Raw genomic sequence first — 24,231 nt, forward strand, 5'->3', positions numbered from 1 at the left:
TAAGTTTCACAGTGTTATCCATGTCGCAGGAATCACAAGGTTCCACATGTGTCATAGCACATAGCTCTAAATCATGGTGGTGGGAAGGTGGGGAAACTATTGGGGTGATATTCAGATGTAGGCATGAGATCACGTTGTAAAGGATCTGTATAAGGCTGAAGACATGAGCTGCACAGGTTTTGCGATTCTTGCTTACTCACCATCCTCTCTGTATCTTTGGCAGCCTCTTCATCCTCCTTTCAGTTTACTGTCCCACCAGCATCTTCAGACAACTTGAATTCATTACAGCTGGTCCCCTCATCTGACACATCGATATGCACGGGAAGGGCCACTGACCCATGGAGCCCTCCACTAGTTCCACCCTGCCGTCTCAAAAATTATCCTACTGTTTCTCTTTTCAGTCCTTCAACCATAACGGTGTGTTAACCCCAATGCCAGGAGCAGTGGAACAGGATTTACTGGTTGGTCTGCCAAAGAGGCAGCATAAGCACGATGGACTAAATGGTCTCTGTGTGCGCCCTACCGTGCTGTGATTCTGATATGTTGCTCCAGGGTCCCAGGTTCGATTCCCGGCTTAGGTCACTATCTATGCAGAGTCTGCACTTTCTCCGCATGTCTGTGTGGGTTTCCTCCGGGTGCTCCGGTTTCCTCCCACAAGTCCAAAGATGTGCAGGTTAGGTGGATTGGCCACGCTAATTTGTTCCTTAGTGTCCAAAAGGTTGGGTGAGGTTACGGGGATAGGGTGGAAGTGTGGGCTGAGGTGGGGTGCTCTTTCCAAGGGCCGGTGCAGACTCGATGGGCCGAATGGCCTCCTTCTGCACTGTAAATTCTTTGATATGAGGTGAAGATGTCAAAGTGTGAGTGAGAGAGTCAGTGGTGATATCCTTTGTGCTGATGTGTGTGTGCTTGCCTGATGAGCTTGTGAGAGTAAGAGTTGAGTGTGGTGCAGCGGATGAGATCATTTATCCTCTTCCTGCACTGGATGGCAGCCACTTTCTGAAGAGCATTGGCTCTGACCACCCTGGCAACCTCCTTGAAAACCGACACAGTGAGTTGTCAACCTTCTTCTGATATCACTGGGGTAAAGGATAGCGTGGCTCCACAGAGTCCCTGAAATGTCCCCAGTGCAGTGTCGCTGAACGTGGATGCACTTGTCTTCTTTCCTTTCTGGGCCATTAATCGCCATGACCAGCCCTGGGCTGCAGTAGTCAAAGATGTGCGCAGGTGCGACTTATGTATGGTGCCCGCAAAGATGATTTGATAAGATCACAGCAGGGTGGACAAATCACAGTCCTCCCCCCATGCACGTACAACAAGGTGAAAAACAGATGATCTGGCACGGAAAGCTGGCATGCCGGCTGTTGGGAATCACCCCTTTTTTCCAGCCTGCCGCTGCATTTAGTCTCCCGAGCTAAATGATCTGTTAAGTGTCTGCACAAAGGTTAGGGGCGGGATTCTCCAATAATGGGGCTATGACCCCACGCCAGCGTCACAACGCAGGCGTTTCACTCTGGAATTTCTTAAGGAGTGCTTCTTGCAGCTCTGGCTGCGGATACGGGGCCCTGCGCTTGCGGTCGGGAGTCCGCACATGGGCACGGGGGCCGCCCCCTGCGGCATGGCGGACTCAGCCCGTGGAGCACACCAGGTTCCCCCCCCCCCCCCCGAGATCGCGCGGGCCCGCAGATCCGTGTCGCCTGATCGCTTGCCTGGCCGCCTGGCACCCCCCCTGGTGAAGGATCTCCCCGCCCCCACCAGGGCGGCCGCCGACTGAGTCCGCAGCCGCCCCCCGGCCGTTTCTGTCAGGCAAAACGTGCTTTGAACCACGCCGTCAGGAACTCGGCCAGTAGTCCCCGAAGAATCGCCGCGGGGGCCTCTGTCAATGGCCCCCTACCCGCGCCGCGTCGTCCGCGTGCGCACAGCAAATCACCAAGTTTCTCTGGGGAATTGGAGCGGCGTCGCGCCGGATTTCAGCGTCAACCGATCGCTGGTTTCGCTGTGGGGGCTCAGAGGATCCCGTCCTAGGTTTTACATTGAAAGTACATTTCTTTATTTATTTGTGTCACAAGTAGGCTTACATTAACACTGCAATGAAGTTACTGTGAAAAGCCCCTAGTCGCCACATTCCGGCATCTGTTCGGGTACACAGAAGGTGAATTCAGAATGTCCAAATTACCTAACAGCACGTCTTTCGGGACTTGTGGGAGGAAACCGGAGCACCCGGAGAAAACCCACGCAGACACGGGGAGGCCGTGCAGACTCCGCACAGACAGTGACCCAAGCTGGGAATCGAACCAGGGACCCTGAAACAACAGTGCTAACAGAAATCATTTTATGGGGAGAGAGCGAGGCTGAGGGGTAACAGTGTGAGAGGACAATAGATAAAAGAGGGAGAAATGGCAGCACGGAGTCAGTGGAGTGATCCTGAGGGGAAACAATGCAAGTTAGAGTCCAAGTATGAGCTGAAGGTGGAAAACTGAGAAAACAAACTCAAGTGATGTTACTAATGGGCAGCATGTGGCGCAGTGGTTAGCACTGGGACAGCGGCGCTGAGGACCTGAGTTCGAATCCCGGCCCTGGGTCACTGTCCGTGTGGAGTTTGCACATTCTCCCCGTGTCTGTGTGGGTTTCACCCCCACAACCCAAAGATGTGCTGGTGAGGGATTAGCCACGCTAAATTGCCCCTTAATTGGAAAATGATAAATAATAATTGGGTTCTCCAAATTTATAAAAAAACAAAATGTTGTTACTGATGTGGAGACAATGGATTTGCGGGTAACAGCTACAGTTATCATAGATTATCATAGAATTTACAGTGCAGAAGGAGGCCATTCGGCCCATCGAGTCTGCACTGGCTCTTGGAAAGAGCACCCTACCCAAGGTCAACACCTCCACCCCATCCCCATAACCCAGTAACCTCACCCAACACTAAGGGCAATTTTGGACACTAAGGGCAATTTATCATGGCCAATCCACATCTTTGGACTGTGGGAGGAAACCGGAGCACCCGGAGGAAACCCACGCACACACGGGGAGGATGTGCAGACTCCGCACAGTCAGTGACCCAAGCAGGAATTGAACCTGGGACCCTGGTGCTGTGAAGCAATTGTGCTATCCACAATGCTACCGTGCTGCCCCAGTTAGTTTGATTAAATTGAGTGTCACTGTTGAAGTTTTCTTACTGGCAGTTTTTAGATTTTGCGTTTTAGATTTATGAATATTATTTCCAATGTTTTTCAGAGGTCGGTTTCGGAGTCAGTGCCCCAGTTTCTCAGAAGCAATTGTCTTTGATGTTTAGAGTATGGTGCCAAGTGTTTCAGTGGTCAGAGTCTCAGTGGTTTAGAGGTCAGTGGATCGATCACTGTGGCTGGCCAACCGGACCTGTTGCATGCACATCCTGCAGTAGTTTCAGAGCTTGAGGAACAGCTGGAGCCACCTGCTCCAGTGAATCCGGAAGTCTGAGAATTTTCTCAGATGTAATGTTCCATTTGAATAGAGAGTGATATCTCCAACCAGGAGCAGGAAATCGTGGTGGGATTCTCAGATTAAATCACCACCACTCAGCTCTCCCCCTCAAAGGGGAAAGCAGCCTATGGTCATCTGGGACTATGGCGACTTTATCTTACTTTATTTTAATGGGGGCCACTTGGGGTGACAGCACACAACTCAGTTGCATGCACTCCTCCTCTGGTTTGTCCAGATGGAAAACACACGCCCAAGGTTGGAACCTGGTTCGACCTGGTCGCTAGAATCTCTGGCTGACGTCTATGCCCTACGACCACATGCCCCACCATGTCCTGGCTGTCCCTCTATGGACTCCAGGAAGTTATCCCATCAGGACGACTCGGTCTTTGACCAATGGGCCGGGCTTCTCCAGCATTCAGTCCAGGGTGGGGTATCGTTCTTACGCGGATGTGTGCTTGCTAGGAGGTGACGCGTCCCAGGGTGTTTCCTTCCATCCTCTGGATCTCCTGTACCCCCTCGCTCAGCGATTTCCCATGAACGTGAAATCTGCACGGCCTGTTGCAGGTTTAAAGGTGGTTCAGCTGGCAATTTGTTTTGAGACGCCAGGTTATTCACAGCGCTGACCAAACAATCGCGTAGCATTTCTGAAAGTGAAGTGCCATATTCACAAATTTCGGCTATCTTGCACAACCTGGTCAAACACTCAGTTACAGACTATCCCGGGGTCCTTTCTGCCGTATTGAAATGGTATCTCTGCACAATCAAGGATGGGGTCAGGGTTAAAGTGTTGTCTCACCAGTGTCTTCAACTTTTGAAAGTGTTAGTGTGCAGAGCTGCAGGATCTGTGAGGCTTCGTATCGCACCGTGGTTATGTGCACCACAGGCAGTTAGCAAAACTACTGTCTGAAGCTGAAGATCTGTGATATTGTTTGCCCGGAAGAAGTAACCCACGATAACTTAACTATGAATGATTTAGGGTCTCCCCTCCCGTTTAGCGGGTGACCTCATATTCAGCGAGACTCACGGTGAGGTTGATTGCTGCAACCCCGTAGATCTCATGCGGGTTATTACATTCATCTTCTTTCATCACTGTAGCCCCATTCTCTTATGGAGTGAGCTGGCACTCACTATCACGGTCACAGCCTCCCAGGCGGGGTTATGACCTTGCTCACTGGATGTCTGACTGATCCCGGGTACAGGGTGTCATGCCTCTGGTCGGCGCCATCCAGAAGTTTGGTGAGGGTTCCCTCCATGATGAAATGTGGTGGACTCTCCCTGGCTGTCAACCCCCCCCCCCCCGCCCCCCCCCCCCCCCCCCTCCCCGGACTGGACTTGGAATAAGTGCTGGGGAGATGTTTAAAAGGAGCATCCCACTGATTACAGGGGATGAAGTTTTCCCGGAGCGAGCGAATCGGAGGCAAGCCACCATGAGCGCGGCATGGATCACGCAGTTCTTAAAAAATTCTGTTAAGACGACTTCCGGGTGCGGCGATGACCAGCTGAGTCGCACGTTTCGGCAGCTCCCTGTGAAACGGACTTTTGGGCTCTTGATAGGAGCCCCAACGGCAATTTTAACGGCTGAAAACACCGTGCGGTAAACCAGAAGGGTGTTCCCCCTGGACACGGATGGAAAAAGGAGAGGAAAGTGGCCGGATTGCAGCGGATCCTTTGGAACAACGGCAAGGAAGGCAAGCAGAAACCAAGATGGCGTCGGAAGGTGGCAGTTTCATATGGGGCCCTGAACAACAAGAGTTTTTGAAACGCTGCGTGGAGGAGATAAAAAAGGAAATGAAGAAAGAGTTGTTGGCCCCGATATTACAGGCGATTGAAGGGCTGAAAGAGGAACAAAAGACCCAGGAGCAGGAGCTTCGGGTCGTGAAGGCGAAAGCAGCAGAGAATGAAAACGACATACAGGGCCTGGTGGTGAAGTCGGAGATACAGGAGGCACACCAGAAACGATCTGTGGAGAGGTTGGAGGCACTGGAAAATAACGCAAGGAGGAACAACTTGAGGATTCTTGGCCTTCCTGAAGGTGTGGAGGGGGCGGACGTCGGGGCATATGTGAGCACGATGCTGCACTCGTTAATGGGAGTGGAGGCCCCGACGGGTCCGTTGGAGGTGGAGGGAGCATACCGAGTTATGGTGCGAGGACCGAGAGCAGGAGAAGCTCCCAGAGCCATAGTGGTGAGATTTCTCCGTTTTAAGGATAGAGAAATGGTCCTTAGATGGGCGAAGAAAACTCGGTGTAGTAAATGGGAGAACGCGGTGATCCGCGTCTATCAAGATTGGAGTGCGGAGGTGGCGAGAAGGAGGGCGAGCTTTAATCGGGCCAAAGCGGTACTTCACAAAAAAAAGATAAAGTTTCGAAATGCTGCAACCGGCAAGACTGTGGGTCACATATCAAGGGAGGCACCACTACTTTGAGACGGCGGATGAAGCGTGGACTTTTATTGTAGAAGAAAAATTGGAATGATTGGACTACGAAAATGAACGTTTGGACAAAGTGGTGGGAAGTGGGGGGGGGGGGGGGGGGGCGAAGAGGGATTGTATGATTAATCCTGCGGTATGGTAACTTTTCTTTCTCCCACAGGTGGTGATGGGGGGAGGTGGGGAGGGAGAGGAGATGGGGCGTTGGCCATGGGAGGCGGGGCCGAGGGAGAGGCGCGGGCTTGGTTCCCGCGCTATGATAATTATGGCGGGAATAGAGAAGCAGGAAGGAGGGGGCGCCGCACGGGGCGAGCCGTGATCACGGGGGGAAGCCGAGGTCAGCCAGAGTTTGCTGACTTCTGGGAGCAACATGGGGGGAGTAATTATGCTAGCGGGGGGTCTAGCGGGGGGGGGGGAGGGGGGGAATTACTGGGTTGCTGCTGCTGGGGAAAGGGGGGAGTGGGTGCGGGAAAGGATGGGCGGGGGGGCACCGTCTGGGAGAAATACAGCCGCGTGGGAACTGGGCGAGAAGCTGGAAAAAGATGATGGCTAACCGGCAAGGGGGGGGGGGGGGTGGGAAGCCCCCCAACTCGGCTGATCACGTGGAACGTGAGGGGGCTTAACGGGCCGATAAAGAGGGCACGAGTACTCGCACACCTTAAGAAACTTAAAGCAGATGTGGTCATGTTACAGGAAACGCACCTGAAACTGATAGATCAGGTTAGGTTGCGCAAAGGATGGGTAGGGCAGGTGTTCCATTCGGGGCTGGATGCGAAAAACAGGGGGGTGGCTATATTAGTGGGGAAGCGGGTAATGTTCGAGGCAAAGACTATAGTGGCGGATAACGGGGGCAGATACGTGATGGTGAGTGGCAAATTACAGGGAGAGATGGTGGTGTTGGTAAACGTGTATGCCCCGAATTGGGACGATGCCAATTTTATGAGGCGAATGCTAGGACGCATCCCAGACCTAGAGACCGGAAAGCTGATAATGGGGGGAGACTTTAACACAGTGTTGGAACCAAGGCTGGATAGGTCGAAGTCCAGGACTGGTAGGAGGCCGGCAGCAGCCAAGGTGCTTAAGGATTTTATGGAGCAGATGGGAGGGGTGGACCCGTGGAGATTCAGTAGACCTAGGAGTAAGGAGTTCTCGTTTTTCTCCTATGTCCATAAAGTCTATTCACACATAGACTTTTTTGTGTTGGGTAGGGCATTGATCCCGAGGGTGAGGGGAACGGAATATACGGCTATAGCCATTTCGGATCATGTCCCACACTGGGTAGACTTGGAGATAGGGGAGGAAACAAGAGGGCGTCCACCCTGGAGAATGGATATGGGACTAATGGCGGATGAGGGGGTGTGCTTAAGGGTGAGGGGATGCATTGAAAAGTACTTGGAACTCAATGACAATGGGGAGGTTCAGGTGGGAGTGGTCTGGGAGGCGTTGAAGGCGGTGGTTAGGGGGGAGCTGATATCAATAAGGACACATAAAGGGAAGCAGGAGAGTAAGGAACGGGAGCGGTTGTTGCAAGAACTTTTGAGGGTGGACAGACAGTATGCGGAAGCACCGGAGGAGGGACTGTATAGGGAAAGGCAAAGGCTGCATGTGGAATTTGACTTGCTGACCACAGGCACTGCAGAGGCACAATGGAGGAAGGCGCAGGGTGTACAGTATGAATATGGAGAGAAGGCGAGCAGATTGCTGGCACACCAATTGAGGAAAAGGGGAGCAGCGAGGGAAATAGGGGGGGGTGAGAGACGAAGATGGAGAGACGGAGCGGGGAGCGGAGAGAGTGAATGAAGTGTTTAAGACATTTTATAAAAAATTGTATGAAGCTCAACCCCCGGATGGGAGGGAGAGAATGATGGAGTTTTTGGATCGGCTGTAAATTCCCAAGGTGGAAGAGCAGGAAAGGATGGGATTGGGAGCACAGATCACGGTAGAAGAAGTGGTGAAAGGAATTAGGAACATGCAGACGGGAAAGGCCCCGGGACCGGACGGATTCCCAGTTGAATTTTACAGAAAATATTTGGACTTGCTCGCCCCGCTACTGACGAGGACCTTCAACGAGGCAAAGGAAAGGGGACAACTGCCCCCGACTATGTCAGAAGCAACGATATCGCTTCTTTTAAAGAAGGAAAAGGATCCGCTACAATGCGGGTCCTACAGACCAATCTCCCTCCTCAATGTAGATGCCAAGGTCTTGGCCAAGGTAATGGCAATGAGAATAGAGGAATGTGTCCCGGGGGTGGTTCATGAGGACCAAACTGGGTTTGTGAAGGGGAGACAGCTGAACACGAACATACGGAGGTTGTTAGGGGTAATGATGATGGCCCCACCAGAGGGTGAAACGGAGATAGTAGTGGCGATGGATGCCGAGAAAGCATTTGATAGAGTGGAGTGGGATTATCTGTGGGAGGTGTTGAGGAGATTTGGGTTCGGAGAGGGGTATGTTAGATGGGTGCAGCTGTTGTATAGGGCCCCAGTGGCGAGTGTGGTCACGAATGGACGGGGATCGGCATATTTTCGGCTCCATAGAGGGACAAGGCAGGGATGTCCTCTGTCCCCATTACTGTTTGCACTGGCGATTGAGCCCCTGGCGATAGCGCTGAGAGGTTCCAAGGGATGGAGGGGAATACTTAGGGGAGGAGAAGAACACCGGGTATCTTTATATGCGGATGATCTGCTACTATATGTGGCGGATCCAGCGGAGGGGATGCCAGAAATAATGCGGATACTTGGGGAGTTTGGGGATTTTTCAGGGTATAAATTGAACATGGGAAAGAGTGAGCTGTTTGTGGTGCATCCAGGGGAGCAGAGTAGAGAAATAGAAGACCTACCATTGAGGAAGGTAACAAGAGACTTTCGTTACCTGGGGATCCAGATAGCTAAGAATTGGGGCACATTGCACAGGCTAAATTTGACGCGGTTGGTGGAACAGATGGAGGAAGATTTCAAGAGATGGGATATGGTAGCATTGTCAATGGCAGGGAGGGTGCAGGCGGTTAAGATGGTGGTCCTCCCGAGATTCCTCTTTGTGTTTCAGTGTCTCCCGGTGGTGATTACGAAGGCTTTTTTCAAAAGGATAGAAAAGAGTATCATGGGTTTTGTTTGGGCCGGGAAGACTCCGAGAGTGAGGAAGGGATTCTTACAGCGTAGTAGGGATAGGGGGGGGCTGGCACTACCGAGCCTAAGTGAGTATTATTGGGCCGCTAATATTTCAATGGTGAGTAAGTGGATGGGAGAGGAGGAAGGAGCGGCATGGAAGAGATTAGAGAGGGCGTCCTGTAGGGGGACCAGCCTGCAGGCTATGGTGACAGCCCCATTGCCGTTCTCACCAAGGAACTATACCACGAGTCCGGTGGTGGTAGCTACACTGAAGATTTGGGGACAGTGGAGACGACATAGGGGAAAGACCGGAGCACTGGGGGGGTCCCCGATAAGAAACAACCATAGGTTTGCCCCGGGGGGAATGGATGGGGGATATGGAATGTGGCAAAGAGCAGGTATAACGCAATTGAAAGATCTATTTGTGGATGGGAAGTTTGCGAGTCTGGGAGCGCTGACCGAGAAATATGGGTTGCCCCAAGGGAATGCATTCAGGTACATGCAATTGAGGGCTTTTGCGAGGCAGCAGGTGAGGGAATTCCCGGAGCTCCCGACACAAGAGGTGCAGGACAGAGTCATCTCAAAGAAATGGGTGGGGGACGGTAAGGTGTCGGATATATATAGGGAAATGAGAGACGAAGGGGAGACTATGATGGACGAACTAAAAGGGAAATGGGAAGAAGAGCTAGGGGAGGAGATTGAGGAGGGGATGTGGGCAGATGCCCTAAACAGGGTAAACTCGTCGTCCTCGTGCGCCAGGCTAAGCCTGATTCAGTTTAAGGTATTACACAGGGCACATATGACTGGAACACGGCTCAATAAATTTTTTGGGGTGGAGGATAGGTGTGCGAGGTGCTCGAGAAGCCCAGCGAATCATACCCATATGTTTTGGTCATGCCCGGCACTACAGGGGTTTTGGATGGGGGTGACAAAGGTGCTTTCGAAAGTAGTAGGAGTCCGGGTCGAACCAAGCTGGGGGTTGGCTATATTTGGGGTTGCACAAGAGCCGGGAGTGCAGGAGGCGAAAGAGTCCGATGTTTTGGCCTTTGCGTCCCTAGTAGCCCGGCGCAGAATATTGCTAATGTGGAAAGAAGCCAAGCCCCCGGGGGTGGAGACCTGGATAAATGATATGGCGGGGTTCATAAAGTTAGAGCGGATTAAGTTCGTCCTAAGGGGGTCGGCTCAAGGGTTTACTAGGCGGTGGCAACCGTTCGTCGAATATCTTGCGGAAAGATAGATAGGGGAGAACAAAGAAGGCAGCAGCAGCGGCCCAGGACTTGGGGGGGGGGGGGAGGGATGGGGGGGGATGGGGGGGGGGGGTGTGTGGCCTGAGACAAGGCAGTTGCCAATTAGGGCTAGTTTTTATTTTTTGTTATTTAATATTTATTTATTTGTTGTTGTTTTTGTTTAAATTTAAAAAAAGGTCATTATTATCTGTATTGTTACAATGTTGTGTAAAGGATGCACAATGTACTGTGTTGGTTGACCAAAAATTTTCAATAAAATATTATTTAAAAAAAAAAAAAAAAATTCTGTTAAAGTGGCTGAATATACGGTGAGTTTTCTCTCCGGTTTTCTCGCTGGGGCCGACACTTTGGGAAAATGCCGCCCTGATCTCAGTACAAAGTCTGGGAAAGGAGACCATTACGAGCAGCCACGCAGCATGAACTGTGATTGAGGCAGCCTCTGCTGGTTAAAACCTGGAACTACAACGTTTGAGTGAAAGCTGTAATATTTTTCCCCGCCACCATGTCTGACAAAATGCTTCATTTAAAAATTAGATTGATATGAGCAACAACTTTGATTTACTTAGACAGGGACACATTTTAATTATAAAATATATATTTTTTAATCTTTCATTTCAAGGTTTAACTGACTAGGAAAACTAGATTAGCTCTCAGTGTCTAATGTGATAGATGTTAGCACATTGACTTTAATCTCAATAATTTTAATTATTTATGCAGTCAACTAGTTAAACCATATAAACAGTGGGAATAGAATCTGTGATAAGCAGAATGCTTGGACGATGGTAGGAATGAAAGAACAAGGTTTATTCCAATACAATTACAATGCTTCTCCAGTTCCCAAAGGGTTCCCTTCCTCGGCCTGCACCTCGGCCGGGGTTTTTATACAGCTGGGGCTCTCCTTGTAAAGGGGAGACCCCGCCCTCTTAAAGGGGAAGTCCTGCCTCCCTTAAAGGGGAAGTTCATATTCCAGGGCGGTCATGGGAAATTGTAGGGTAATGATCCCGCGACGTCCATTGGGGCTATAACAATAATGAAGCAATCCTTCATCAGAACTGTAGCAGTTTGTGCTCTTGGGTTTGTTTTGTGTTGTAATGCTGACTGGACTGTTAAAAGCTACCAAAATTATAGAAGATTTGACTGCCTGTGTTCATTTTCTGCATTCTTTTGCTTTTGCCTGTCCAGTAAAAGCTGTCATGACCAATTTTGGAGGTTCTAATACTTTCCCCAATTTTAGCCAGTGTGCGGCCGATTGAAGACACTTTGACAAGCACCGTTTGTTGCTTATGTGCCACCAACGCACAGATGTCCAAATGCTGCAGTCTGCTAACTGGAATGCTAATCTGCAGCCGACAGTCAGTTTTGCAATCCAAAAATTTTAGTCAGCTTGTTGTTCAAAGACATTGCCTCAAATGAAAGAAGCAATCACTCTGTATCTCCTGCAAAGCATGCCTTGGGCTGAGAATGTTTTATAGTGATATTTAGGAACTACTTCAAATTTACTTCAATGACAATAAAGTGCTTTGGAGCTACGTTTGTTTTTATCAGCGACAAACATCAAAATAGGTTAAACTTTCAAATTTAAAGGACTCAAAATATATGTAGCATTTACTGGGTAGGAGTTTCTGAAAAATGCCATTTTCGGCAGAAGATTGGTGCGAATCCCTATCGTTCCGGCGGTGCAATCCGCACCACAATTTTCAGGCACTTTGAACATTTTATTCCCTAATTGAAAAATGCTGAATCTGTGGTGCAAAGCATCTGCTTCGCCCACCCTCGGGGGTCATCTGAGCACTTTAGTCAAGGGAGAGCTGCATTTAAACAGCTCCAAAGCACTTGCTATCATCCAAGCCAAGCGGCTGGCAGCTTCACCTCGACCTCGATTCTCGGAGGGGGCCCGAACAGACGATGTAGTGCGACGACTAGGGGAGTTTCATTGCTGAAGTTAATGTAAGCCTACTTGTGACACTAATAAAGATTATTATTATTACTATCATCATACCACCCCCCCCCCCCCCCCTCACTCCTCATCAGAATCCCTCCCTGCTTAAGCATCGTCCCCACACATGCCAGGTGTCATCGACATCTGATCTGCCTGGCATCCAGCTCATATTATCCCCATTTGTGGCATACTGGCACAATGGTTAGCACTGCTGCCTCACATCACCAGAGACCCGGGTTCAATCCGGCCTTGGGTGACTGTGTGGAGTTTGCATATTCTCGTCGTGTCTGCGGGGGTTTCCTCCGAGTGCACCGGTTTCTGCACACAGCCCAAAGATGTGCAGGTTAGGTGGATTGGCCATGCTAAATTGGCCCTTTGTGTCCAGGAATAGGCAGGTTGGGTGGGGTTACGAGGATAGGGCTGGGGAGTGTGCCTAGGTAGGGTGCTCTTTCAGAGGGTCGGTGCAGACCTGATGGGCTGAATGGTCTTCTTCTGCACTGTAGGGATTCTATGGATTCTATGACTTCCTACAGGAGGAGCTTGCCCAAAACCGCCACGAGTGAGCGAGGACAGGTGGTGAAATGCCAGAATTGAGGATTCCAACTCCGTATGAGGAGAGAGCCATGAAGCTCGTGGGAAGGAGCAGGAGTGGACATGTGCTGACAGCGAGGTGGGCCTGCAACGGAAAAGCAAAAAGCTGCTGAACCTTCATCCAGATGACCAGTATCAACTGCGTCCTTTGTGATCCAAACGCTTGACCAGGCCATGTTCTGAAACCATTTCCCTTGCCTTGCAGGATCATTTACTGAAGAGCCTGACCATCCGCCAGCAGTGTCCTACCACCCACCCTCGACATCATCTCGGAGGAAGAAACAGATGAAGCATCACAGCCATCACCTGCATCATCCATCATCGCAGAGACACACACCTCGGTGGGCGAACTATCTGGTGAGCACCACAGAGCTTCTGATGCACATCAGGTGGAAGAAGGTGCAAGCCAGGGATTGGATCACAGGACACAGCTATGCCCCAGCTCATGGTGGCCTCCAGAACTGAAGGTGCCAGATGACACTGAGGCTTCTGGAGCTCACACCAGCTGCCCCTCCATTCTGGAGCAACACAGGGGCCAACGAGCACCCGAAGGGTGGATGTTCCATTAGAGAACTTCCTGAGGAGTTACACCCAGGAGTACGCGGCAGAGCCATCCAATCTGAATCTCGCCTTCCTGAGCCTGGCGAAACTCAGGTGAGTGGGCAGAACAGGATGACGAGACAACACCGTTGCCAGCCGAAGGTAGGAGAGAGTCCTCCAGAGGATGTCCGTCAAGGGCATCACAGATAACAGGGCATGTGTGGATGTGTGCCCCCTTTAAGGGTTGATCTTTCAAGGGCCATCTGACCTGATCAGGGCCTATCGTGTGGGAGTGCATGAACCTCGATAAATGGGGAAAAAGCATGGGGCCCTGGGAGCAGGGGCCCAGGTAGTGTAGAACTGGGAGTGCGATATACCTCTGTGCCTGTATATAGTTAAGCCTCATTGTTGTTTCCAATAAATCTCTTCATTATACAGGAAGCTACCTCAGTGATACTGCGCAATAAGAACATAAGAACATAAGAACTAGGAGCAGGAGTAGGCCATCTGGCCCCTCGAGCCTGCTCCACCATTCAATGAGATCATGGCTGATCTTTTGTGGCCTCAGCTCCACTTTCCGGCCCAAACACCATAACCCTTAATCCCTTTATTCTTCAAAAAACTATCTATCTTTATCTTAAAAACATTTAATGAAGGAGCCTCTACTGCTTCACTGGGCAAGGAATTCCATAGATTCACAACCCTTTGAGTGAAGATGTTCCTCCTAAACTCAGTCCTAAATCTACTACCCCTTATTTTGAGGCTATGCCCCCTAGTTCTGCTTTCACCCGCCAGTGGAAACAACCTGCCCGCATCTATCCTATCTATTCCCTTCATAATCTTATATGTTTCTATAAGATCCCCCCTCATCCTTCTAAATTCCAACGAGTACAGTCCCAGTCTACTCAACCTCTCCTCGTAATCCAACCCCTTCAGCTCTGGGATTAACCTAGTGAATCTCCTCTGCACACCCTCCAGTGCCAGTACGTCCTTTCTCAAGTAAGGATACCAAAACTGAACACAATACTCCAGGTGTGGCCTCACTAACACCTTATACAATTGCAGCAGAACCTCCCTAGTCTTAAACTCCATCTCTCTAGCAATGAAGGACAAAATTCCATTTGCCTTCTTAATCACCTGTTGCACCTGAAAACCAACTTTTTGCGACTCATGCACTAGCACACCCAGGTCTCTCTGCACAGCAGCATGTTTTAATATTTTATCATTTAAATAATAATCCCTTTTGCTGTTATTCCTACCAAAATGGATAACCTCACATTTGTCAACATTGTATTCCATCTGCCAGACCCTAGCCCATTCACTTAGCCTATCCAAATCCCTTTGCAGACTTCCAGTATCCTCTGCACTTTTTGCTTTACCACTTATCTTAGTGTCGTCTGCAAACTTGGACACATTGCCCTTGGTCCCCAACTCCAAATCATCTATGTAAATTGTGAACAGTTGTGGGCCCAACACTGATCCCTGGGGGACACCACTAGCTACTGATTGCCAACCAGAGAAACACCCATTAATCCCCACTCTTTGCTTTCTATTAATTAACCAATCCTCTATCCATGCTACTACTTTTCCCTTAATGCCATGCATCTTTATCTTATGCAACAACCTTTTGTGTGGCACCTTGTCAAAGGCTTTCTGGAAATCCAGATATACCACATCCATTGGCTCCCCGTTATCTACCGCACTGTTAATGTCCTCAAAAAATTCCACTAAATTAGTTAGGCATGACCTGCCCTTTATGAACCCATGCTGCGTCTGTCCAATGGGACAATTTCCATCCAGATGCCTCGCTATTTCTTCCTTGATGATAGATTCCAGCATCTTCCCTACTACCGAAGTTATGCTCACTGGCCTATAATTACCCTCTTTCTGCCTACCTCCTTTTTTAAACAGTGGTGTCACGTTTGCTAATTTCCAATCCGCCGGGACCACCCCAGAGTCTAGTGAATTTTGGTAAATTATCACTAGTGCATTTGCAATTTCCCTAGCCATCTCTTTTAGCACTCTGGGATGCATTCCATCAGGTCCAGGAGACTTGTCTACCTTTAGCCCCATTAGCTTGCCCATCACTACCTCCTTGGTGATAACAATCCTCTCAAGGTCCTCACCTGTCATAGCCTCATTTCCATCAGTCACTGGCATGTTATTTGTGTCTTCCACTGTGAAGACCGACCCAAAAAACCTGTTCAGTTCCTCAGCCATTTCCTCATCTCCCATTACTAAATCTCCCTTCTCATCCTCTGAAGGACCAATATTTACCTTAGCCACTCTTTTTTGTTTTATGTATTTGTAGAAACTTTTACTATCTGTTTTTATATTCTGAGCAAGTTTACTCTCATAATGTATCTTACTCTTCTTTATAGCTTTTTTAGTAGCTTTCTGTTGCCCCCTAAAGATTTCCCAGTCCTCTAGTCTCCCACTGATCTTTGCTACTTTGTATGTTTTTTCCTTCAATTTGATACTCTCCCTTATTTCCTTAGATATCCACGGTCGATTTTCCCTCTTTTTACCGCCCTTCCTTTTTGTTGGTATAAACCTTTGCTGAGCACTGTGAAAAATCACTTGGAAGGTTCTCCACTGTTTCTCAACTGTTTCACCATAAAGTCTTTGCTCCCAGTCTACCTTAGCTAGTTCTTCTCTCATCCCATTGTAATCTCCTTTGTTTAAGCACAAAACACTAGTGCTTGATTTTACCTTCTCACCCTCCATCTGTATTTTAAATTCCACCATATTGTGATCGCTCCTTCCGAGAGGATCCCTAACTATGAGATCCTGAATCAATCCTGTCTCATTACACAGGACCAGATCTAGGACCGCTTGTTCCCTCGTAGGTTCCATTACATACTGTCCTAGGAAACTATCGCGGATACATTCTATAAACTCCTCCTCAAGGCTGCCTTGACCGACCTGGTTAAACCAATCAACATGTTACATTGCCGACAAGAGTAAATTGTACAATGACCGTAAGTCTCGGAATTCGTTGGAGAAGGGGTTGCATCGGGGATTTGCAACAAACGAAAAAGCATTGGTCAACAGAAGAAAACAGGAAAAGAGAAACCTGCCAATGATAGGGAAACTTGATCCCTTCAACCAGGGGGCCAATGACTGGAGCCAATATATCGAGAGCTTCGGCACTTCTTGACCGCCAATGAAGTCACTGGGGAAGACAAATGGCCATTTTCTAACTGCATGTGGATCCCAGACTTATAACTTTATTAGAAATTTAACCTCAGAATGCGATGAATATATGAATTTCAGATATATTGTATTTTAGATATTTAGCAAAGTAAGTATTAAAAGCCTGTGTTAGCAGTGTTTTTAAAGAATCCTGGGTTGAAAGATTCTGGGAGCCAGGGTGCAATTAACGTATCATTAAAAAAAGCTTGGGCTAATGGAATGATGTTTGATTTAAGAGGGTGCCTTGTGGAGGTAATTAGATTTAAGCTTGATAAGGTGATGCATTTACAGGGATGAGCCAAGGTAACAGGCATTTTTCAGAAAAGCAGTGTTAATTGAGTATCAGTTGGAGATGTGAGCAGGTCACGCATCTCAGTACAGTTAAAAGATATGTCTGTAGCTAGATTAACAGTTTATTTCTAAGTAGTTGAGAAGAGTGTGAATAGGAGGTGAGCTGAAACCAGCTGGAACATCTTCTGAAGGAATACAGCCAGGCTTTTTGCATGGTTCTGACAGGTTTCAGGTCTTTTCTTTAAAGTAGTACCAAAAGAGCTCCTTTCACAAATTGGAATATTCAGACATTTCTGTAAAATATGTATTCCTGAGTGCTAACCATATTTTAACAGTGGATTGAGAGCTAAGATTTTTGTTGTTGTTTGATTGGGAATAAAGTTAGCAGTTAAGGGTTGCTGTATTTACTCTATTGATTAGCATTGTTTAAGTGATAATTGGAAGCTATTTTCCGGTGTGATGTTAAGGATATTTTAATACTGTGGTCGTAATGAAGTTTGTTTTAATATATCATATCCTTATTTTTTTCATGAAATTACTCCTCTCAGTCTTACAAAGTTAAAGTAAAATATTGGGGTTTCTGTCCAGTATCCTAGCCACTGGTGGGGGCTGGTCTGGGATCATGATAGGAGGCCGCAAACACAAAATTGATTTACCAATTGGTGACACTTGTGAAAGAGCACTTCAGCCCCAGACCTTCCATTATACTGCAGTGGGAGAATTAAATTTGTTCATCAGGGACCCAGAGGAGACAATTGCGACATTTGTAGCCAGACTTTGCCAAATGGCTGATAACTGCGAATTTGGCTCGAAGTCAAGTGACATGCTGCGTGACCGTCTGGTTTGCGGCATCAATAATTTCAATGTACAAGGAAAACTATTCGCCAAAACTGCATAAAGCGGTAGAAATAGTTCAAGCCACTGAATGCATGAGAAGGGCGCTTCTGAGCTCCAATGTGTTCAGGAAGGCGAGCTGAATCAACTTTGAAGTTGAATGGCTGGTAGGTGAGCACCCCGTATGACAGATGGACAGGAGATTGAACAGAGATCCCAGAAGCAGGATCGTGGACAGAAACAAGGAAGAAAAGTGGGCTGTCACCCTAGGAGTTTTGATGAGTGTTACAGAGGCGGGGAGACCACCCTCAAGAGATGTGCTATTGCAAAGATTTTGTCTGCTTCAAGTGTAACTGGAAGGGTCACAGTCAAGCATGTTGCCGCACCAGTCAGAGTGGCCCCAGTTTTAAAAACTCACAACATGACTCCTGTGCATAAAGTAGAGAAACTCCAGGAAATATGCAACCATCAACACTACAAATGGACTTTTCCAAATATCAGATTGTCCTTTTGTATATCGCCTGCTTGCGCAATATCTCAATGGATGATGAAGAACTTGCTGCAACGAGTCCCAAAGGTTGTGATGTACTTAAACAAAGTCTTGGTGATGGGGACTTCACACTAGGAGAAATTGGTCAGTCTGGAGGAAACACGTACCATAATTGAAATCGTTCCTGGGCATGGTAAATTGCTGCAGCCGATTCATCCCGAATTTGGCGACAACTTTAGCATCGCTACAACTTCTTTTTAAAAAAACATCAACGCTAGCACTGGAAAGACCCACAACAACAGGCTTTCCAATTGGTCAAACTGGCCCTACCATCAGCCAGCTCGTCCATTTTGACCTAGATAAACAGATAATGCTTCCCTATGGATAGGGGCGGTCTTATCCCACTAAATGGGACACTGACAGGCCCATCGTCTTTGTCTCGTGAACACTCACCGATACAGAATAAAAATTTGCGCAGATTGGAAAAGAGGTTCCAGATGCGATATGTGGCATTATAAAATTCCATCGCCGCGTTTCCCCATCGTAATTGGCCACAATCCGTTATTGGGATTACTCCATGAGGGTAACCCAATCCACTTATTATTTCAACTAGGGTGCAAAGATGTGCTCTGCTATTGTCAGCTTATAGCTATGTTTTCTAACATCGACCGGGGACCGCTCCCCCGAATTCTAGCATTGGCGCCTGTGCCACAAGAAATTGTCCTGGCATTATATTTTCTGGATACCCTGCCTGACTCATCGGCTCACATCAGGACCTGGACTCAATGTGACATGGTCCTCTCGAAGGTCAGAGAATTGTTCTAGTTCGCTGGCATCACGATAAGTCATAGAAGCTCAGGCCCTATCAACCCAGGAAAGATTAACTCCGTTGAGAAGATGGAGTATTGCTCTGAGGTTCCTGGTTGGTGTTACCATCCCCAACAAGAGAGCTACTGCTGCAATAACTACACAGTGGAAACCCCGCCAGGCTAAAAATGGAAATGTTGGCCAGGAAATATAAATTGTTGTTGGGCATCAACAAAGATAATGAGAATCTGGTCATTCAGTGTGACTTCTGTCAGTCACAGCAAACCTTGCTGCCTCCAGTTCATCTGCATCCATGGTAGTGGCCTGACGGTCCATAGGCAAGGTTACACGTTGATTTCACTGACCCCTTCCTGGGAAGAATGCTCTTCATATTGGTGGACGCCTATTCCAAGTGTCTGGACATGCAGGAAATGTGGACAACCTCAGTGGCCACCATCAAAGCCCTGAGATGTATTCTCAGCATTTTCTTAGGCCACAAACGAGTCTGAACTGAGTTGGCCAAAACAAAACTGGGTTTATTGTAAAGCAATAATATTTACAAATACATCAGATCCCAGCCAGGTCTGAGCTGTCGGTTGGTCGCCTTTATAAAAATCTCAATTATGAAAGTCCTCGGGGTTTCCCCCCCCCCCCCCACCCTTCTTAGCGGGTGAGTGGTATTTGGCAAGAATCACGAGGAGACTAATTGCTCCAACCCCATAGGTCTTGTGCGGTTTAGGAGACTGTGAGGTATACCGTCGGGACATTTTGGTCCCTGACCAATGGACCTTGCCCCTACGGTACTTGGTCCAGGGTGGGTTTTCCATCTGGGGGGGGGGGGAGGGTTCGCACACTGGGAGGGATTGTGTCTTAGGGTGTTTGCCTCCAACCCCAGGATCTCTTGCACTCCTCTCTCAGCGTTTTCACAGGAAAGCAAAATTTGGATGGCTCGTCAAAGGTCAAGGGAATGTTCGACGAGCAACTTCCTCTGAGGAGCCATGCTATTTACACCGCAGACCAAACAATCGCGCAACATTTCGAAAAGGGAAGTTTTGTATTCACAAAATTCGGCTAGCCTCACCAAAAACCCGGTTACAGACCCGCCAGGGGTCCTTTCTGCCTTGTTAAAACTGTACCTCTGTACTATAACAGATGGTTTAGAGTTGAGGAGCTGCCCCACTAGGGTCACCAATTGTTTGAAAGTTTTAGTGTCTGGAGCTACAGGATATGTAAGTATTTTTATCACCCCGTAAGTATGAGCTCCATTGGTAGTCAGCAATATTGTTTGTCGATCAATATCTGTGATAGTGTTTGCCCAGAAAAAGTAATGCATTCGGCGTACTGTGTCCAATCCTCTAAGTTTACGTCGAACACGTCCAATTTTCCAAACAAAGGCATAATTGTAAAAAAAAACTCTCCTGCGTTAGTCCAGTGGTGAAAGGGAAATGACGGTGTAGCAGCATCGACAGTAATCCAGTTTTATCCTTGTCGCCCGTTTTGTAGACCAGAGATGAGTACCAAATGAAATTTTAGTTTATTGCAACGCAATTATATTTACTATATGCATCAGATCCCAGCCAGGTCTGAGCTGTCAGTTCCATACCTGGCTGGCTTTATACAGTTCTCAATCCTGATCATCCTCGGGCTCCCGCCCCCTTAGCAGGGGAGCTCGTATTCAGCGAAACTCACGGGGAGACTGGTTGGTCCAATCCCATAGGTTTTGTGTGGGTTATAATAACCATTCATGGCATTCCAGACGTATTGGTTTCTGATAATGGCACAGCTTCATCGGGGAGGAATTCCAGTGTTCTGTGTGGACTAATGGCTTTCACATCCGAATGGCCCCTTTTCACCTGACCTCGAATGGCCTCGCAGAAAGAGTGGTGCAAACTTATAAATCTGCAATGAAGAAACAACCTGGTAGGCCATTGTGCCTCAAGGGAGCTCATTTCCTCCTTTTGGATGGCTCGTCAAAGGTCGAGGGAACACCACTACTCCTCACATATCTACTGGGATACCACTATCAGTGCTATTAATGGGTCGTTGTCTTTGTACTTAGTTAGACCAGGTGTTCACCAATTTTGCAGGGAGCTTGGAGGCGAGTCAAGCCACACAAAAGAAATACCGTGATTGGGCAAAAAGGCAACAGATCATTTAAAAGCGGATCCCTAGTTTTCGTAAGGAAGTTCGCATCTGGTCCATTGTGCATACCGAGGACAATTGTGGCAAAATATGGTCCTGTCTCAACCTGGCAGGCTTCAGGTAGACAGGAGTCAGACATAAGAAGTATCTCTGAAAAGCATCAAGGACCATTCCTCGTTGTGAGTTGGCATCACCCTCCTGCATTGACTGGGCAGCAGTCGCTCAAGGGCTCCCCAGCCCCAGAACCCTGATAATTTAGATCTCTGCAACCTTCAACCCTGGGATGGGTGGAGGGGTGGTGGGGGGACGGTGGTGGTATTAGGCTGTCGGACAACATGCTGATGCTAGTCCATGAAGTGGGAGGCAATGAAGGAATCCCTAGCCTTCCTGTCCATGCATATCCTCACCCTGCCTAGCCTCCAACCTTCTCCTCCAATCCTCAACAGCCTCATCTTCAAATCCCTCCTGAATGTGCTCCTTATCCGTGGACACGTTCCGCTCCTCCAGGTCATCCTGATGAACATCATTTCACCCTCTGCAGAGCCAGGATATATAGAGCACAGCAAACTACCACAATGTGGGTGACCCTCTGGGAGCTGCACTGGAGGGCCGCACCAGACCTATCAAGGGAGTGGAAGCAGATCTATCTCAGATCTAGTGACAGTGTGAGCATTGTTGTTCTGGCCCTCTGCGGTGGTCTCTGGCTTCTACACTGATGCCAAGACCACAGGGTGATATCCCTTGTCCCCTACAAGCCATTCTTGCAGCCTGGGTGACCCCAGGAATCTGTGATTGCCCAGGATGTAATTGCCATGCACGCTCTCTGGTAAAGTGCACATATGTGCAGAAATCACATCTGGCAGGCACATACCAGCTGCACATTGAGTGAGTGGAACCCCTTCCTGTTTATGAAGGGGACTTCCTGATGCATGGGACATGTAGAGTGACATGGGTGCAGTCGATCACTCCCACACCAGCTATGTGCCGGATCTCATAACCCCTTCGTCTTGCTGGGCCAGGTCAAAATTAATAAAGTCCAAAGCCCTTGCATAGAATGCATTTGTTACCTCAGAGATGCACTTATTGGTGGATGCCTGAGAGATGCCACACAGGTCACCTGTGGAGACCAGGAAGGACCCCGTTGCATAAAAATTGAGACTGCACAGTCTCCCTCGTGAGGCGGAGGCTCCTACAACACGTGTTGCCTGACAACTCCATGAAGGACACTTTGGGCTCCTTTTGTGGCCTCGTGTCCACTGTATGGCTATTGAGGCCTCCGACCGCTGAGCCTGCCCTGCACCCCCTCCCCGGCCTCCTGCCACTGGGTCTTCCCAGCGAAATGTTGCTGGTTGTTGCTTGAGTTTGCGCTCCCCCCTGTGATAAGAAGAATAGGCAGCTCCATACCAATATCGCTCAGTTAACTGCGAGGGATAAGAGAGAAAGGGAGAGAGGCAATCATGTTGGTGCTGAAGCCGGATAACATCATTACCTCTCCTGAACCTTTGTCCTCCCAGATCTGGGAGCAGCCAGTCCCACAACTTATTCTGCGACCACCACTCAGTCACAGCTCAGGTGCCACCTCATCTCCAGTGCACGACTAGCCTTGGCCTATGCCCTCGCCTAGTCAGAGTCGCCTTTGGCCTCCCATCTTGTTCTCCCTTCCTTTATTCTCTACCTCACTGGGTGTTCTGACAGGGGGGCTATCTGCTCCCTAATGGGCTAGGTCCACCTTGGGGGGCTAATGGATTCTTACTGGCAGGTGCATCACATTCCACCCCCCACTCCATGTGGTCCACAGCTGCAGCTGCCCCATAGTCCATGCCACAGTCAGTAGACTAGCACAGCCCTCTAAGAGCTTTAAAGTAGCACAGGCAACAGACCTCAGGGCCACCCACAGTAACTGTGACCCCCATCCTGATAACCACCAACCACCCCACATCCTCCCCCCACACCCCTCCCTTCCCGAGTTCTCCCCAAAACACCTTGATGGAGCTGACCAACGGTATCTGGTTCCTTGGACTCCCCGGTACTAGTTGCGGTTAACGGTGCTCATCTCCTGCCTCCCTTTCTGGGGTCAGTCCTGCTCGAGGCAATGCCCTTGCTGAGCAGGAATTGGCGCAGTTCGTCGCTCATAAAGGAGGACCCCCTATCGCTGTGTATGTAGGCGGGAAACCGAACAGTGTAAAGATACTGTGGAGGGCTTTTATGACGGTAGCTGCGGTCATGTCGGGGCAGGGGATGGCGAATGGAAACCGGGAGTACTCGTCAATCACGTTCAGGAAGTACGTGTTGCGGTCGGTGGAGGGGAGGGGCCCTTTGAAGTCCATAGTGCACTCTGCCCAGATTTGGCAGTTCCTGGTGGTGGTCCTGACTTCCTCGAGGGAGTAGGGCAGGTTGCGGGTCTTAATGAAATGGAAGAATCGAGTGACCCCGGGTGGCAGAGGTCCCCGTGGAGGGCCCGGAGTCAGTCCACTTGTGCGTTGGCACATGTGCCGCAGGATAGGCATCAGAAGGCTTGTTTAGCTTCTCGGGACGATACAAGATCTCATAGTTGTAGGTGGAGAGCTTGATCCTCCACCGTACGATCTTATCGTTCTTTATCTTGCCCCGCTGTGCATTATCGAACATGAAAACAACCGACATTGGTCAGTGAAGAGAGTGAATCTCCTGACGGCCAGGTAATGCCTCCAGTGCCGCACAGCTTCTACTATGGCCTGAGCCCCCTTTTCAACTGAGGAATTGCGGATTTCTGGAGCGTGGAGGGTGCGTGAGAAGAAAGCCACGGGTCTACCCGCTTGGCTGAGGGTGGCCGCCGTAGCTACGTCGGACGTGTCGCTCTCGACTTGGAAGGGAAGGGATTCATCGATTGCGTGCATCGTGGCCTTTGCAATGTCTGCTTTGATGCGGCTGAAGGCCTGGCGGGTCTCTGCCAGTAGGGGAAAAACCGTGGATTGAATTAGTGGGCGGGCATAGTTGGGGACCCACTGGGCATAATATGAAAAAAATCCCAGGCAGCGTTTCAGGGCCTTGGAGCAGTGGGGGAGGGGAAACTCCATGGGGAGGCGCAAGCGTTCGGGATCTGGGCCTATAACTCCATCACACACTACGTAGCCGAGGATGGCTAGACGGTCGGTGCTGAACACGCATTTGTCCTTGTT

Source organism: Scyliorhinus torazame, chromosome 4 (assembly GCF_047496885.1).
Source record: "Scyliorhinus torazame isolate Kashiwa2021f chromosome 4, sScyTor2.1, whole genome shotgun sequence".
In the NCBI taxonomy this organism is placed as follows: Eukaryota; Metazoa; Chordata; class Chondrichthyes; order Carcharhiniformes; family Scyliorhinidae; genus Scyliorhinus; species Scyliorhinus torazame.